The sequence below is a fragment of the Leopardus geoffroyi genome, chromosome A2 (genome assembly GCF_018350155.1).
Source record: "Leopardus geoffroyi isolate Oge1 chromosome A2, O.geoffroyi_Oge1_pat1.0, whole genome shotgun sequence".
Classification (NCBI taxonomy): Eukaryota; Metazoa; Chordata; class Mammalia; order Carnivora; family Felidae; genus Leopardus; species Leopardus geoffroyi.
This window is the reverse complement of record NC_059331.1, coordinates 135,204,230-135,210,229: the sequence shown is the minus strand read 5'-3', so window position 1 is coordinate 135,210,229 and position 6,000 is coordinate 135,204,230.

Here is a 6,000-nt window from a genome sequence, read left to right as displayed (position 1 = left end):
AATGCTCCCAGAATTGTGAACATGAGAGCTTTTGGAGGGATGTAGGCTTATGAAGCTTTCATTAGGTATGTGCAGTAATTCATTCATTCAAAAACATTTGAATAGCAGCTACTCTGTGCCAAGCACCATCCTAGACTCCAGTGCTACTCTGTCCAATACAGTAGCCATGAACCAGTAGTGATTTCAATTGAAATTAAATACAATTAAATTTCTTTGATCCTAGTCACACTAGCCACATTTCAAAATAGCCACATATGACTGACTGGTGGCTACTGTTGGACAATGTAAATACAGATTCCTAAAGAAATAAAGTTCCTTTAAGAGCTTTCCATTTATTATAATGGAAATAAGATTTTTCTATAATCACAGAAAGTTCTACTGAATAGCACTGCTCCATATTTACAAAGATGTAAAGGGATCAGACTTGGTCCCTCTATTTAAAGAACTTACAATTATTATAGTAGAACTTGGGATATATCACAGTAAATTCTATAGCAAAATTATCAGTTCAGTTTAGCAGATAAACTGTGTGGACAAAATGATGGCCAAAAATTGGTCTCTGCCCCACAGTATCTTACAGTTCAATGAAGATATGAATAAAAATACCTCAAGTCCTTGAGGACCAGAACAGCTCTCTCTGCCTGGGAAAGTTATGAGAGGAAAACACAATTGTGCCCATATCTTCTGTGTTCTCTATCCATGTACATGAATAACACAGAAAATAATAACTGCCTTATATAATAAAGTTGTCATAATTTTACATTAACAGTCTCAAAGCACTGAGCTCCCTTTGCTCTATTTTACCAATGAGCCTGGACCATAGGGTGGGAACCACGACAACTCCCAAATTTGCTCGGCAACATTATTCATAATGCAGGCCGTCAGACCTCCTGCCAATGACACTTCTCTTTGCCCTCTGCTGCTTAAAGCAGAGAGAGCCTTCTTCCTGTCCTTTCCCCAACACCATGGGTCAGGTGCAGTAGATATTTGTATTTAATAATAGTCTTACAGTTCTAAGTGGTCAGCAGTGATCTTTTATTGAAACTTCTAGCAGCAGCTGTTTTGTCTCTCTTTTCTCTTTATTATGTCTCATTTAAATTGCATAAATAATGAAATAGTTATGTCATTTACAGTAAGATAAAACTCCTCGTTTAATTTGTGGGCAGTGGCTGAATATTAACTGTATTTTCCAAGACTCGTATGAAAGAGGCATCTATTCGTTGGCTGAATTCTGGAGGGGATGAAGGGGAGTTCTTCACCACCATCTAGGACTGGCGCCAAGGATTTAACCCTCAGGTTCTTTTCTCACTGGCATTAATGTTACTTTATAGAGAGGAAGTTGCCCTGGAGTGAAAGCACATTGCTGTGAAGACAGAAGTCTATTTCAAGCTAGTTTATTCCCTTACTTTAGTGGCCTTGGGTAGTTATTTCTTTTTATCTGTGCCTGAGTTTCTGCCTCTACAATTGATATTGATACAACATTTGTTGCACTTGCTGTTTGTTTTGAAATCTTTGCAATCTTAGTTGCTAAAGAGAGAACTGGCAGCCTAAACTCTCAGAAAATCTGGATTTATTTCTTGCTCCACCAGTCGCTCATTAAGTGACCCTAGGTAAGTCATTTGTCTCTGGTGTTTTATTCTTTACATATGTAAAATGGGGTTATGAGTACACTTCTCTTCCTATTTAATGGGAATACAGGAGGACAGAGATGTCCAGAAGACTAAAGTTTTATGGAGATTTTGATTTTAATAGACATGTTTGCTAGTTTGCCTGTCACACTTGTCTTGCTAATTAGCTTCTCCTTCCTTCCACAACTTATTGAATGGGCAGCCTTTAAAACCAAGCTATGACTGACTGGACCAGATAAGACAATAAATGTAAGAGGAGCCAATACATAATCCAGTCTGAGCCAATCAGATGCCCCTCTTGAGTCGGTTAATGTAGAGACACAGAAATGGAAGTCAGACGATGATGGATCTTTGAAGTAAAAGGGCAGGTAGATTTGGGCATTTTGACTCAGTTCATATTGATGAGCACAGAAGAGATACATTCAATGAAGATAGGCAAAAGAATGACTTGGTTGTGTTAAGAAAAGCACGCAAGTGACCCTCAGGCACTAGAAAGAATGAGATAGGGTGATGGAGTGAGGGGTTGTCTGAAACTTTCTAATTTCCATGAGGTCTGGCCCTGTTTTAGGCATTTTCACATTTTTCAGTCTAATGAGGTAGGAGGCAATATGGCTGCCAGCTTGACTAAGAGAGCTTAGTCAGTTATATGACTTCTCCATGCTCACAGCTGGTTCTGAGATTGATTGAGGATTTGGTTACAGGTTTCTGCTTCTAAGTTCAAGGTTTTTTTTTGTGTTACAGAATGGCTTATTATTTGCATTCATTATTGTTTAAGGTTTAAATAAGAGGATCTAAAGAAATTTTTCTAGTCCAATGTAGATACTGAAGACTGATATTTTATTTGTAAATTGCCTGGGCAATATTTGACATCATCCTGGATGATATGTGTCCTAATGCCAAAAACCTCACTGCTAAATTTATTTTCTCCTCAGGAATATAAATGGCACAGCTACTTTTTTCCTACTCATCCCACTCAAATCATTACTCATTTCTATTAGAACCAGAGTGTGAGAGTTTGCAAAGCAATCATATATTTTAATTGGTATGTACTCATGGTTTTGATAGATACTTTCTGACTTTGGTCATCTCCTTGGTTTGAGCCTGCATCTTCAAAAAATATTATAGAACATATTTAGTGATAATTACAAAAGCAAGTATCAACATTTAAGATCTAAGTTGGTATAAAATATGTATTATTTCATCAACAAATCAATCAATGGTTTTCAAATTTTCTTGGTGATGCAACTCATTTAATAAAAAAAATATTATGCTGAAATGTAATATGAAAAGAAATTATAATGGAGCTTGGTCTGTCTTTTTTTTTTTTTTTTTTAATTTTTTTTTTCAACGTTTATTTATTTTTGGGACAGAGAGAGACAGAGCATGAATGGGGGAGGGGCAGAGAGAGGGAGACACAGAATCGGAAGTAGGCTCCAGGCTCTGAGCCGTCAGCCCAGAGCCTGACGCGGGGCTCGAACTCCCGGACCGCGAGATCGTGACCTGGCTGAAGTCGGACGCTTAACCAACTGCGCCACCCAGGCGCCCCTGGAGCTTGGTCTGTCTTAAGGAAGTGGTGGATGTAATTCCTCTCATCTTTACCCCTAACCTCTGTCATCTTAGGGAACCTAGTCAACACTTCTAGATTCTATAGAGCACAGTTTTAAAAGCATCATATTAAACCATGAAATTTATTATCAATAATTTTTATTCTACATAAAGCTATTTTCTCAGCAGAAAAATGGCAAAGTATTAATTCCATCTTGGAGTTGCCTTCAATGATGCTTTTACTGAGCTTCCTTGACAAAGACCTTCACCCCACCCATCCTTGTCTTATCTTTCTATTCCGTGCTATACCAAATAGTTATTCTATAAATGCCTCTTAAAGGAACAAAGTGAACCATATGTAAATAGAACCTTGGGCTGCATGGCTTTTAACCATTTAGTGTTCTTTTTTTCTCCTTAATAACACATACTGCTATTGTAATACTGTCAAATGGTGGTCTGCTTTTGAGATGTCTCCCAAGAACAGAGTGAATTTCTCCATAAAGAAGAGCTTTGGAACTAATAGTCATGAGTGTTAAATTCACTGGGTAACCTTGAGTGAGTTATTTAACTCCTCTGAGCTTCTATATTCTGATCTCAAAGATAGAGCAATGGTATCCTCTTAACACATAATAATAACACATAAGCCATATGGTTATTGTAGGACTACTAGTTGTGAAATGCTTAGCGCACTGCTTGGCATATGTTATGTATTCAATATATGGAAGTTATTTTATTTTGAGGGCAATATTAGAAACAATGAAGCAAATAAGAAAATCATTGTGAAAATGTAAAGTCAATGTCAAGCCAAATTACATCCATCAATGTGAACATTGTGCTATGCATTTCAGATTGCTTACTTGTGTTATGCAGTTGACAGAGCTTTCTGTTCAGAGTTGGAAGGTAACTAAATCTCACCTTTTCCAAGAGGTTATGCAATGTGATGAAGGATTTAAGAAATATCCTCTCAAAAAGGACTTTGACTAATGCCTGGAATAGTTATTATCTCATTAATAGTTGGCATAATATTAATAAAAATGAAGAAGAGTTGGTTTCACTCCAAAAAGGGTTTGCCCATTCATTGAGTGACTCAGGCTGGTGGCTCATACCTTTTTTTTTTTTTTTTTTTTTTTTTGGCTTCCTTCTTCCTATTGCAAACACTCTATACTTTATGCTCTTTTGAGTATGTTTTTCAGTTGTTCATTTAAAGTACTAGGTTGATATACAGTAAATGATTCAACTTTCTATAGCATCAAATCCCTCATTCCACTTGATTTTATTTGTTTTCCCCATGTCTCACTCTTCCCATTCCTCTCTCATCACAATTAAAAAAAAAATCCTTCCTTATAACTTTCTAGCTCTGTGGAATTTAATGTGACTCATCACATAGTGGAATTGATGAAGTCAACAGCTGCTGGAAAGTCATCTTTTTCCTTAGTAACTGTATCAACATGTGTTTGCTATTATTCAATTAAGAAAAATACGTGTATCAAATATCTATGAGTATTTTTTGCTAAAATTTTCATTGGTGAAACTCATATCTTGACATATCAAAATATATAAACGGATACAGTAGAGAAAGTTTTGATGAGGGAACAAAATCATGGAAAAATAGAGTGGAAGAAGAGCAAATGGCCAGTATGTTGTTGGTAATGCTGTAATTTATATCAGAATGTGTTAGATAACTTTCCTCATGACACTATTTGTGGTAAAGCAGAAACTTGGCACCTCATGCTTTCATAGTCTTCAGGATGGTCTGACTATCCATCCATCCTTTATGCATCTGACAAATATCAATTGGGGAATTTCAATTATGGTGAAATCTGTGCTTCATGGAGTTTACCTAAAGAGGATAAAAACTAAAAAATTGTGAACAGATAAATAAAATAATTACTCAATGTGATGTGTGCTTTGAGGGAAATAGGCAAGAGGTTAAGATAGAGATTAAGAAGGGAGAACTTGCTTCAGGTAGGAAAGACATGGAAGACTTCTTTCTTAAGGGCCATTAAGGCTGAGACCCAAAGGATAAGAAAGAGGCAGTAAAGTAGAGGAAGGTATGAGAGCATTTGGTCAGAGGGAACAGCTGTGCAAGGTCCTGTGAGCTGATAGGGCTTAACATGTTCTTGGAACTGAATGATCAGTGTGTCTGGAGCACAGATAGTGAAGAGGTGGTGGTATGAGGTAACGTGAGGGAAATAGGTAGGGGGTGGGTCATGTAAGACTTTGGTAAAGGCCTTGATAAAGGGATTAAATTTTATACTAAATGCAGTAAAATGTCACTGGAGGGCTTTAACCTGTGTATACATATGTATATATGTGTGTGACTGTGTTGCTGTATAGCAGAATGGCCAAATGAGTTAGATTGGGAACAAGAGTGGAAACAGAAAGATTAGCTAAGGTAGGCCAGGATTTAAGTGATGGTTGCTCACACTGAGGTAGTGACAGTGGAGATGAGGCAAGAGTTCCAAAGCAAGATACATAGTCAAGAAAGAACTGACAAAATTCTACAACTCGATGTAAGTGAAACTATCCTAAGAAAAAATTGCTAAATGATGTGGGAGGTCATTTCACAGAAGTGGAAAGCCACATGACCAATAAACATATGAAGAGATGCTCAACTTCACTGGTTATCAGAGAGTTATAAATCAAGACTAAAATAAGATACTATTTTATACCCATTTGATTAGCAAAATTTAAGAAGTGTCCCAGTTCCAAATGCTGGTTCACATGTGAATTGCTATCTAATATTAATGATTGAAAAGCCATTTGTAATTATCTAGAAAAATTGGGGATGTGTCATAGGTCAGGATCAAGCAATTTAGTCTTAGTG